This window comes from Pelophylax lessonae (genome assembly GCF_965119305.1).
Source record: "Pelophylax lessonae genome assembly, chromosome: 6".
Classification (NCBI taxonomy): domain Eukaryota; kingdom Metazoa; phylum Chordata; class Amphibia; order Anura; family Ranidae; genus Pelophylax; species Pelophylax lessonae.
The window spans coordinates 158274330-158287442 of record NC_138773.1 but is presented as its reverse complement, the minus strand read 5'-3'; the positions used below and the strand labels follow the sequence as shown (position 1 = coordinate 158287442).

The following is a 13113-nucleotide window of genomic DNA, read 5'->3' as shown; positions in this document are numbered from 1 at the left end:
TGATGAGCGGGGTCACTGTGCACCTAAGCCCAGAGGGGAGAGGAGTGATGGAGAGCTTCTCTGATCCACCCCCCCCATCTCTATACGTTACTCTGAGCGCCCCCCCCCCCATCTCTATAAATTCCTCCGATCCCCCCGACCCCCATCTCATCTATCATAACTATAGCTCCCCAGATCAGAGAGGAACTTTGGCATCCTCCATACTCATCTCTACCTGAATCCCTGTTTCTGGTTTTCCTTTCTTGAACCACTTAAGGACCAAGCCTATTTCTGACACATGTTGTTTACAAGTTTAAAATCAATATTTTTTTGCTATAAAAATTACTTTTTTAGCAAAGACTCTGGTTAAAAAAAAATGACAGTCGTTGCAATATTTTTTGTCATGCGATTTTTGTGCAGCAGTCTTACAAATGCAAATGTTTGGGAAAAAATACATTTCACTGCATTTAAAAAAAAACTTAACCGTAAAGCTAGCCCAATTTTTTTGTATATTGTGAAAGATGTCACGCCAAGTAAATAGATACCCAACATGTTACGGTTTAAAATTGCGCACACTCATGGAATGGCGACAAACTACAGTACCTAAAAATATCCATAGGCGACGCTTTAAAAATGTTTAGCAGTTACCAATTTAGAGTTACAGAGAAGGTCTTTTTTCTAGAATTATTGCTGGTTGGAACACTGTTTTCATGTGAAGGTGTGTTTCTTTCGTGCACGAGCTTGCAGTGATAGGGGCGCTTTACTTTTTTTTTTTTTTTCCTATTTGATTAAATTTTTTATTTGTAGCACTGTTTTAAAAAAATAAATAAATAAAAAAATCGGATCACTTAGGGCTCTTTCACACGGTCCGCCTCCGTAGGCGGATCCGTGCTGCTCAGTGGGGATCGATCCGCCGATCCCTGCTGAGCCGGCGAATGACCGCTCCGTCTCCGCTTGCAGTGCGCAGAGGGAGGTGTCTCAGCTCCCGCTGCTCTCTATGGGGGATCGGTTGAGAGCGGACCGTCTCTCGGCTCTCATCCAATCAGATCCCTGAACGGATGGAAAAATAGGGTTTCCATCCATCCAGATTTCACTGACAGGATCAGATACGGATGGCAGCGGGCGTCAGCGGAGGTGTCTCCGCTGCCCCATAGAGCTGCATTGAGGATCCGATCAGATCCGCCTAAAAAAACTGACAGGCGGATCTGATCGGATCGCCCGTGTGAAAGAGTCCTTAGGCTCCCATTCACACCTGGGCGTTTTTGAGTGTTTTTTAGCTCCAAAAACGATAAAAAAAAACGTTCCAAAACGCCCAACAAGTAAAACGCCATTCATTTAAATGGCTCCTGTTCACATCTGAGCATTTTGCAAAAAGTACATGAGCTTCTTTTTGGGCTGATTACCAGCGTTTTGATAGACGTCAATGCCTGCCTCCAAAAACGCCTGAAAAAAACACCTGAAAATCGCGGTGAAAAACACGCGAAAACGCTACGCTCAAGTGTGAATGCAGCCTTATTGCTGTCACAAGGAATGTGAACAATACATTTTTTTAAACTTACCTACTATAGGCAGTTGTTAGGAAAAGAGCGGTCCCTTACCTCCTATTCTGCAGTCCCCCGCTGGTGTTCTCCACTCAGCAAGCTGTGTGCTGAGAGGGCACTCCCGCAGGCGTGCTCCCAAGCTGGGCTGTGTGCATCCATACACACACCACAGCTTGGCCTCACCCCCCCCCCCTTTACCTAACCACAGGATCTAAGCAACAGAAGCCTATGGGAGAGAGGAGAAGGCGATGATGCTACAGACGGAACAGTGCTGGATTGTGGAAAATCAAGTGTTTAGGCACAGGGAGGGAGAAAACTGCACTCCTGTGATCCATAGGAAAAAGTATAGACAAAAAAGTTTTGACAATACTTCTCGTTTAAAGGATAGGTTAAAAAAATAATTTTTTTATATATATATATACCGTATTTGCCGGCGTATAAGACGACTGGGCGTATAAGACGACCCCCAACTTTTCCTGTTAAAATATAGATTTTGGGATATACTCGCCGTATAAGACTACCCCTCTTCCAATGCCCATATTGTACCGTATATACAGTTGGGAAACATTTTATTTATTTTCTTCCACTTAATTTACACCCCTTTATCTGGTAATAATAGATGTGACCAGATAAACCCGCCTCTTTCACCTGTCTGGCTCCTGCCCTGCTTGTACCGTAGTCTATGACAAAGGACTCCGTCAGAGTTGGTATCCCCGCCGCCGGATCTTATCGCGCATGCGCACCTACACCGCTTCAGGCCTCAGGAGCGAGACGCAGGGATGGACGCCGATAAGAAGGTAGGATACCAGAGCGGGCGGGCGAGCGAGCGGGCGGGTCAGACGGCTGAAAGGCATGTTTTTCCCGATGCATCGGGTCACATTGCCGCTCTCTCCATACCCCGGGGCATACCACGGATGTTTTTGAGCGCCCCCCTCCTCCACCGCATATTCTGATTCGGCGTATAAGACGATATCCGGCGTATAAGACGACCCCTGACTTTAGAGAAGATTTCCAGGGGTTAAAAAGTCGTCTTATACGCCGGAAAATACGGTATATATTATATATATATATATATATATATATATATGTACCTTTTTTTGCAGTTAAAAAAAAAAAAGAAAGTGCATTTATTAACCACTAGCCGACTGCGGCAGTGCGGCTCTCCTAGGTTCAGCAGCGTAGACCTACGTCAGGCGCATTTACGACTCCAGGGCGTGCTCCCGCGTGCCCAATCCTGGTCTTACTGTCACTTCCAAAAAACACAACACACAAAACCGCTGTGTTAGAGTCAGGCCTGATCTCTGCTAGCACTAGCAGTTTTTTTTGTAGCTACCAAATAGTCCTCGACAACCAGGTGCTTTTTTACCTGTGAGTCACACTACTGTACCTGTAAATTTAGTGGCTAAAATGTCCAAACGTTTGTACACTAGTGAAGAAGCCTACAGTATACTGACCATGTCAGATGAAAGTGATAGGGAAGTCTCACTAGCAGAATCAGGGTCAGTAAACGAGCCTGTAGACAGCAGTGGCTCCCTGACAGATAGCTCAGATGACAGAGGGATCCCTGCTAAGGTCAGGCATACCCGAACCCCATTCTGGAGTTGCTGAGATGCAAGAACCGGATTTTTCTCGTATGCAGCAGAGTGCCAGTACTAGTACCGCTCAACATTCTGGTGAACACATACCAGCGCTGCAGTATCACTTGGTGATGTGGCGAGTCCCATAAGTGCAGTTGAAACTGGTGCGGCCCGCAGCCACCGAGAATTCGAAGAGCGGCCCGTAGAGCCCGTAATGTCCTTCCTGATGCACTTGCAAATCCCAATTGGTAGCCCACAGATTCTACAGCGCCCGTACTTCCCCCATTCCCTGCCCAACCCGGCATTCAGGTGGGAACAGCTAATTTTACTCCCCTTAATTTTTTTGAGCTGATTTTCACTGAAGATCTTTACAGATCTATTGTGGATCAAAGTAATTTGTATGCTAACCAATTTATCACCACCAATCCAAATTCGTCCCTTGGCCAGACCATTTGGCTGGAAACCTATAACGGTTTCCAAATTTAAGACCTTTCTGGGCCTATCCTTCAACATGGGCATTACTAAAAAGAGTAAATTGCGCTTTTATTGGTCCACTGACCCAATTTACCATATGCCCATGTACTCTGCTGCTATGGCCAGGGCTCGATACGACCAAATATTTTGGTTCATGCATTTCAATGATAATGAACTCCGTCGTCCTCGGGGAGACGCTGGACATTACCGGCTCCACAAAATTCGGTCCCCTCGTAAACCACTTCAATCAGCGATTTGCAGCCTTGTTTATCCCCCAACAAGATGTCTACGTTGACGAGTCCCTGATTAAGTTTACTGGCCGCCTTGCTATCAAGCAGTATCTCCCCAGCAAGCGTGCCAGATACGGGGTCAAGCTGTATAAGCTCTATGACAGGGCCACAGGCTATACAGTTAATTTTTGTGTTTACAAGGGTAAAGATAGCTCTGTGGAGCCCCCCACCAACTGCCCAGACTACATAGGGAGCAGCTGCAAGATAGTTTGGGACTTGGTGTCACCCTTATTCGGACAGGGGCACCACTTGTACGTGGACAATTTTTATTCAAGCGTGCCACCTTTTAGACACCTCTTTCAATTACAAATTGGCACATGTGGTACCATGCGATCTAATCGTCGGGGCTTCCCCAACGGCTTGTAAATGCCCCACTTAGTCAGGGGGAGAAAGCCTGCTTGAGGTGCGATGAATTGCTCGTAGTGAAGTGGAGGGACAAACGGAAAGTTTTCGTTCTGTCCTCCATTCACCCAGATACGGCAGTCGAAATTACTACGGTCACTGGTGTTGTTGAGAAGCCCGTGTCCACGACTATAACTGTAAAATGGGAGGGGTGCACTTCAACAACCAGATGATGGGGCCGTACTTAATTGCCTGTAAGGCCAGACGCTGGTACAAAAAAGTGTCTGTATACTTATTCCAATTGGCTTTTTACAAAAGCAGCTGCAGGAACATTACCTTTCCTAAATTTCCAAGAAGATATAATCAGAGACCTTCTGTATCCAGGAGGTTCTCTTGCCCAACTTCCCCAACTAGATGCAGTGAGCCGGCTGCATGAGAGGCATTTTCCGGAATACCCCCCCCCCCCCAGTACCCCTACCCAAAGATACCCCCAAAAAAGATGCTGTGTCTTTAGGCTTGCCGTAGATTTAGGCTTGACACTCAATTATTGTCCCGACTGCCACGGTGACTGTTTCCGTTGCTACCACACACTAGTGGATTATTAGTATAGGGTACAGCATGGCACACTTACACAGGGTCTCGAAAGATGTTCGATGGCTATCGTCATTTTGAGAGACCCTAAGCTGGAATGTTAAAGTTGAAGAAAAAAAAAAAATTACAAATAAAAAAAAGCCAAAAATAGTTGTTTGAGTTATTTTCTATTCTTACTCTGCTCTTCTACTCTTTCTACTTTTACTGTACTTTGCTACTGTTTTTAATTGGTAACCATTTTTTACTTTTCAGGTACCAATGTACTGTTTTATGTTTCCTGTTCAGTTTGCCTTGCAGGTACACTCATCAGCTGCCACACTGATTTATATATATTCTGACACAAACAGCGTTTGCGCTCAGCATATATGCAAATCTCTGATGGCAGCACTGTAAGAGGTGATTTCATCACCACAGTTAAAAAAATGAAATAGGTATACATGGCGTTGGCCACGTATACCCATCATTAAAAAGTGGGTTGGATGTTTTGGGAGGCTAATGATGGGTATACTACACATTTTTTGGCGGAGATTTCTTCATCCACATCGACCAATGTGGGTGAAGGAATCTGTTAGGTTCTCTTTTTTTCATTCAGCCCAGAGGCTGCATGAAAAAGAAAAAAAAAAAATACAATATATGCCAAACAAGGACCAGCAATGTACTGGTACGTTGCTGGACTGCAAGTGGTTATACCTGGATGATGCCTGCAGATTTAGGCATCATCTTGGTGACGTTTTTTTTAGGGCTGCAACTAACGATTATTTTAAAAGTCGATTAGTTGCCGATTAATCGGATAAAATAATAAAAAAACTCAATATGCCTTTTTTTTCCCATTTATTTAAAATAATAATGAGCAAACAGAGTGTAAGTGCCGGTTCACACTTGTGCGATGCTGGAAGGCTGCGTATTTGCAGCCTGTTCCCGCATCGCATCTGCACAAGAGGCAGTTCACACTGCCATATGCGATACGCAGGGGTGTCAATTAAATGTTAACGACCCCCCCCAGTTTGATCGCATATCGCAGTGCGATCTGACAGTTCGCACAGGATCGGATCGCACAAGTGTGAACCACTGTGCGATCCGATCCTGATGCGGCTGAAAAAAAGGGTCATGTGCAACTTTTGTGCGGGTGCAGTGCGAATCAGCGCACTCGCAGTAGTGTGAACCAGCACTTAGTGCCGGTTTACACTAGTGCGGTTTGCGAGATCGCATGTAATTCGGAGCGCACTGCTCCTAAATTACATGCGATCTCATGTGCGGATGCGAGTTCAGCCATACACTTTGTATGACTGAATTCGCAGCGCATCCGCAGCAAACTCGCACATGAGGCATTTTTTGAGCCGCCTCAGGATCAGATCGCACAGTGGTTCACAGTTGTGCGATCCGATTCTGTGCAAACTGTCAAATCGCACTGGGATATGCAATCAAACTGGGGGTGTCGTTAACATTTAATTGACACCCCCTGCGTATCGCATATGGCAGTGTGAACTGCCTCTTGTGCGGATGCGATGTGGGAACACGCTGCATATTCGCAGCCTTCCCGCATCGCACAAATGTGAACCGAGCCTTATACCAAAACTTTTTTTTTTTTCTTAATTAAGCTCCTATATACTGTAAATAATATAATAAATGCTTATCTAGATAAAAGAGTTAATATTCCTTATAAGGTGCAATATTATAATAGAAAAATAAGTGATTAAAAACATCCATGTCAGCCATAGATATGAAATAGGCAGCATTTTAAAGCATGTCATGTTTGGCATCTATGTACTCGGCATAAGATCATCTTTTACATTTTACTAAACAATTAGGACATATTTAGTGTATTTGTGCATTCAATTTAAAAAGAAAAAAATAAAATAATTTTTTCGCAAAAAATGGATTTTTGTAAAATCTTACCGTAAAATCCTTTTCTCTTAAGCTCATTGACAGACGCAGTCCTCTTTGATTAATATCAAATTGGGTTATACTGCCCTCTACAGGAGTAGGACACTAGGCAGAAGAAAATGTTCTGGCCACACCTTAGGGGCAGTCCCAGAGGGTATATCCTCTCTCTCTCTCTGCTACAGGATGTCAGTTATGTCACAAAGCAGTGTCAGAGAATTTAACCCAACTCAAAATAGAGGGGCGGGTACTGCGTCTGTCAATGAGCTTAAGAGAAAAGGATTTTACGGTAAGATCTTACAAAAATCCATTTTTCTCTGTCGCTCATTGACAGACGCAGTCCTCTTTGATTAATATAAAATTGGGACGTCCCAAAGCAGTGCCACAAATGAGGGGTGGGATAACAGAAATCAAAATCCAATCTAGAAGGCCCAACCGGCGTCCAGTGGGACTATGTCGCGGCCGACCCAGCGCGGAGCTAGGGCCTGCACGCACTCGTAGGCGGACTGGGGTGACCACTGGATCTTAACATCCAGCCGGTCGCCCAGCTCCAGCATAATTGTTTAAATGTGTCGCAGCCGATCCAGCGGGGAGCTGGAATCTGCACGCGCTTGTAGGCCGGCTGGGGTGACCACTGGACCTCAAAATCCAGCCCGTCGCCCAGATACAGCATAATTGCTTGAAGATCTCACAGGAACAACTGGAGAAAAAAGCTGCCTAAAAAAAATTTATCTAAAAAAAAAATCTTGCCAGGACCAAAGATCCCAGCAAGGAACTTAGGTCCTTACTCCTGACTAGACAGAAAAAAACAGACATCCTGTAGCAGAGAGAGAGAGGATATACCCTCTGGGACTGCCCCTAAGGTATGGCCAGAACGTTTTCTTCTGCCTAGTGTCCTACTCCTGTAGAGGGCAGTATAACCCAATTTGATATTAATCAAAGAGGACTGCGTCTGTCAATGAGCGACAGAGAAAATTACGTTTGGAAAATCTGTGCGCAAATATTGTGTGACAAAATTTTTCTGTAGGGCCTCTGCTTTAAAAAAAATATATATAATGCTTGGGGGTTCAAAGTAATTTTCTAGTAACAAAATATATATATTTTTCATGTAAACTAAAAGTCACAGAAAAGGCTTGGTTTTCAAGTGGTTAGAAGAATGGGTGATGTGTGGCTAAGATTGAGCATAAAATGGCAGGAGAGTTCAAACACCCCCCAAATGACCCCTTTTTGGAAAGTAGACACCCAAAGCTATTTGCTGACAGGCATATTGAGTCCATGGAGTATTTTTATATTTTGCCCCAAGTTTCGGGAAGGTGACAATTTTTTTTTTTTTTTTTTTTACACAAAGTTGTCACTAAATGATATATTGCTCATGCATGCCATGGGAATATGTGAAACGACACCCCAAAATACATTCTGCTGTTTCTCCTGAGTACAGGGATACCACATGTGAGACTTTTTGGGAGCCTAGCTGTGTATGGGACCCCGAAAACCAATCACCACCTTCAGGTTTTCTTGGCGTAAATTGCACATTTTACTTAGAAACTGTGACAGGTAGTGAGGGAGGCTAAGAAATTTCAAGATAACACACCCCCCCCCAAATGACCCCATTTTTGCAAAGTAGACACTCCAAGCTATTTGCTGAGAAGCATGGCGACTCCATGGAATATTTTATATTTTGCCACAAGTTTCGGGAATATCGTTTTTTTTTTTTTTTTTATTTATTTATTTTTACACAAAGTAGTCACTAAGTGATATATTGCTCACACATGCCATGAATATATTTGAAATGACACCCCAAGATTGCACAAACCCCCCCCCCCCAAAATGACCCCTTTTCTAAAAGCAGACACCCCAGGGTATTTGCTAAGATGCATGGTGAGTATTTTGCAGCTCTCATTTACTTTGGAAAAGAAAAAAAAGAAGAAGGAAAATGCCTTTTCCCCCCTCTTTTTTCAATTTTCAAAACTTTGTGACAAAAAAGTGAGATCTGCAAAACACTCAACATGCCTCTCAGCAAATAGCTTAGGGTGTCTAATTTCTGAAAGGGGGTGGGGGTTTGTGCTGTCTTGGCATTTCATGGCCTCCGAAACTGTGATAGGTGGTGAGGAGTAAAATCAACAACTTACGCCCTTGGAAAGCCTAAAGGCGGCGATTGGATTTCGGGGTCCTGTATGCGGCTAGACTGCCAAAAAGTCTCACACATGGGGTATCCTCATACTCAGGAGAAGCAGCAGAATGTATTTTGGGGTGTCATTTCACATATACCCATGGAATGTGTGAGCAATATATCATTTAGTGACAACTTTGTGTTAAAAAAAAGAAAGTGTCATTTTCCCAAAACTTGTGGCAAAATATAAAATATTCCATGGACTCACCATGCCTCTCAGCAAATAGCTTGGGGTGTGTACTTTGCAAAATGGGGTTATTTGGGGGGGGGGAGGGGTTTGTGCTATCTTGACATTTCAGGGCCTCTGAAACCTTGATAGGTAGTGAGAAAGTGCAATGAGAAGTTTACGCCCTTTAAAATCCTGAAGGTGGTGATTGGTTTTCAGGGTCCCGTACACAGCTAGGCTCACAAAAAGTCTCACACATGTGGTATCCCTGTACTCATAAGCAGCAGAATATATTTTGGGGTGTAATTACACATATACCCATGGCATGCGTGAGCAACATATAATTTTAATGACAACTTTTTGTAAAAAAAAAAAAAATGTATTTTAGTCATTTTTCAAACACCTGTGACAAAAAAATTAAATATTCAATGAGCTCAACATGCCTCTCAGGACATTCCTTAGGAAGTCTACTTTCCAAAAAGTGGTAGTTTGGGGGGTTTTGTACTGCCCTGCCATTTTAGCACTTCATGAAATGAGATAGGCAGTCAGAAAGTAAAAGCTGTGTAAATTTCAGTATTTACACCATAATTTGTAGACGCTATAACTTTTGCGCAAACCAATAAAAATAGGCACCCGCGATCCCTCCCCGGGGAGAGAGAACAATGATCTGCTGTCGTAAACACAGCAGACCGTTGTTCTCTCTGGAATGAACACAGAGCGTCTGTGATCCTTCTATATAGGATCACAGGTCTGTGTTGATTCCACAAGTTCCTTCCTCATACAGTTAGAAAACACCCCCTAGGCTCACACTTAACCCTTTGATCGCCCCTGGATTAACCCCTTCCCTACCAGTGTCATTATTACAGTAATGAACTGATGACTGTAGTAATGTCACTGGTCTCCCCCCAAAAGTTTAAAAAATGTCAGTAAGGCTACATTTACACCTGAGCGTAGCGTTTTTGCGTGTTTTTACCGTGATTTTACCGCGATTTTACAGGCTGTTTTGAAAACGCCTGTAATCTGCCCAAAAAGAAGCTCATGTACTTTTTTGAGCGTTGGGCGTTTTGCTCACAGCGTGAAAACGCTCAGATGTGAACAGGGGCCATTGAAATGAATAGGATTTGTCTTGTTGGGCGTTTTGAGAAAAACTCCCCAAAAACGCCCCAAAACGCCTACATGTGAACGGAGCCAGGGGTCTGATCTGTCTGCTGCAATGTTGCAAATTTGCAGATCGCTGCCATTACTAGAAAAAAATAAATAAATAATGAAAAACAATCTTTCCCCTAGTTTGTAGGCATGATAACCAAATTTTTTTTATTGGTTTGCGCAAAAGTTATCATGCCTACAAACTAGGGGAAAGATTTTTTTTTTTTTTTTTTTTTGCTCTTTCTGCTATATAACATTACCAATAAAAAACATTTAAAAATCGAATTTTTGTCATCATTTTAGGCCAATTTGTATTCTGCTACATATTTTTGGTAAAAACAAAAAAACAAAAATCCAGATAACAGATAACCAAATTTTTTATTGGTTTGCGCAAAAGTTATCTGTTATCTGGATTTTTGTTTTTACCAAAAATATGTAGCAGAATACAAATTGGCCTAAAATGATGACAAAAATTAAGATTTTTAAATGTTTTTTATTGGGAATGTTATATAGCCGAAAGAGCAAAAAAAAATAAATGTTTCCAGAATTTTAGCTCTTTTTTTGCTGAAACAATAAACATTGCACAGGTGATCACTACACCAAAAAAAGCTCTATTTGTGGGGGGGAAGGACATCAAATTTTATTTGGGTACAGCATCGCACAACAGCACAATTGTCCGTTAAAGTAACGCAGTGCCAAATCGCAAAAAATGGCATGGTCAGGAAGGGGGCAAATCCTTCCGGTTTTAAAGTGGTTAAAGAGGTTGTAAACCCGCCAAAAAAAATTCTTCTTTTTGCAACCTGCAAGAGAAACACATAATGAGCTAGTATGCATCACATACTAGCTCATTATGAAATACTTACCTTAGAATGAGCCCCCGCCGTGCCGCCTGCTTACCTGTATGATGGGCGAATTGTCCAGTCGCCCGTCTTCCGGGATCACGGCATCCGGCCATCTGATTGGCCGGAGCCGCGGTGACGTCACTCCCGCACGGGAGCTGACGGTCACAGCACGGAACTCTGAAGGAACGGCACCAGCGGTCGTTCCTTCAGAGCGCATGCGCCAGTGACGTCACTGGCTTGCATGTAAGGTAAATATCTCCGAAACGGTACGTGTTTAGGAGATATTTACACTACCTATAGGTAAGTCTTATCATAGGCTTACCTATAGGTACAAGTTACAGAGGAGGGTTTACTTCCTCTTTAAGTGGGAAAAAAAACCTTCTGGTCCAGAAGTGGTTAAAATTAGTGATCAACCGATATCGATTTTTTGGTAATCAGATATTAGTATCGGCCGATATTCTCGGACATTTTTTTTTCTCTAAAGGTTCTCCTTGTGGAAGGATCTGGGGGGGGGTCTTCTCAGCCACATCGGTTGTCATTACCATTCAGCCGACCGTCGGCTATGGACGCACTGGTACATGCACTTTACCGAAATATCGGTAACCTCAGGGGCCGATTCCGATATATCGGGGAAAGTGCAGATCGGCTGCCGATAATCGGTCGATCCCTAGTTAAAATGAATGGTACTGAAAGCACGCCACGCATTTCTTGTGTGTTCCTAGAATGCACAGATGTAAATACAGCCCAAGCCTCCTCTGGTGACTGCCCACAATGGAGGGTTTTCTCTCATTTTCACTCTTGTTGATAGTTGGGGGGGCAATGGACACCCCCCTCCCCCTCCAATGGACGCACAAACATCAAAAAATCCTGACAGGGGTTGAATTCCCTCCCCACTCTGTCCTAAACTAAAGCAAGCTTTTCCCTCAGTTCCACATTGTGTCCGGGACTATCTCCTCCTCACATCTGCAAACACTGGGAAGGACACGACCAACACCCACATCACACAGGAGGTGATGGGAGATGAGGGGTATGGGCTCGGATGTATAGAAGGCCAGCTGGGAGCTCTGCTAGGCCTGCCAGTTAGGTAGGTGAAGTCACAGCTGACTGTTAGTCTTCCTCTGACTGACCTTCTAAGTCGGACTTTAGTCTATAGCAGAGAAGTCAGACTCCTGAGGGAAGCGGACAATGTATGTTCCTCATTAGAAGCAGACTTTTTCACTCACCTTCAGCTGCTGAGGGAAGATGCTGAGCGCGCTAACACCTCACCGACTACTGATACCTCGGTCCAGCCTAGAACTTCTACCAACAACACGCTGAGCGTCCGGGATTTTCCTCTCCCCCTCCCCCTCCGACATCACTACAGGGCTCCTGGGTCCCTCCACTGAGCATGCGCACTGGCTCCCCACACACACCCCTACTCTCTGCCAGCTGCTCTCTCACACAAAGCTGGAAGTGAAGCCGACTCTACCTGGTGTTCATGTGCTGGAGTTTACTCCTCTAATGGGGGAGGACACATGTAGTTATGTAGAAAGATGCATTCAGACAGGCGATTATCACACCCTGCGATTTCCAGCCGCATGACTGCGACTGCTGAGTGCATGCAATGACAGGCTGACAGTGGCTGCAGCTATTTGTAGCCAGTCGTTAACCACTTAACCCACGGAAGATTTTACCCCCTTCCTGACCAGGGCCTATTTTGTGATTCGACACTGCGTGACTTTAACGGACAATTGCGCGGTCGTGCGACGCTGTACCTAAACAAATTTGACGTCCTTTTTTTCCCACAAACAGGGCTTTCTTTTGGTGGTATTTGATCACCTGTGCAATTTTTAGACCATACGCTATAAACAAAAAAAGAGCGTCAATTTTGCAAAAATAACAATATTTTTCACATTTTTTATATGAAATCCCCCAAAAAAATTTAAAAAACAAATTTTTTTAACATTTTAGGCCAATTTTATTTTACCATATGTTTGATAAAAAAAATCACAAAAAGCGTATTTTGATTGGTTTGCGCAAAAGTTATTGTATTCACTAACAAAGGGAAAGATTTTTGCTGTTTTTTTTTTTTAACGCGTAATGGCGGCGATCTGCGATTTTTTTTGCGGGACTGC

General features: G+C 43.7%; 1 protein-coding gene across 1 annotated transcript in view; it reads right to left on the bottom strand.

Annotated features, from left to right (window-relative positions):
• CARHSP1 (calcium regulated heat stable protein 1) overlaps window positions 1–12359 on the bottom strand; it is a 142730-nt gene extending 130371 nt beyond the window's left edge. Inside the window, exon 1 of the mRNA XM_082261303.1 lies at window positions 12223–12359. The gene's annotated coding sequence lies outside the window, so the exon portion shown is untranslated. The remainder of the gene's footprint in view (window positions 1–12222) is intronic.
• Window positions 12360–13113: the final 754 nt, after the last annotated feature.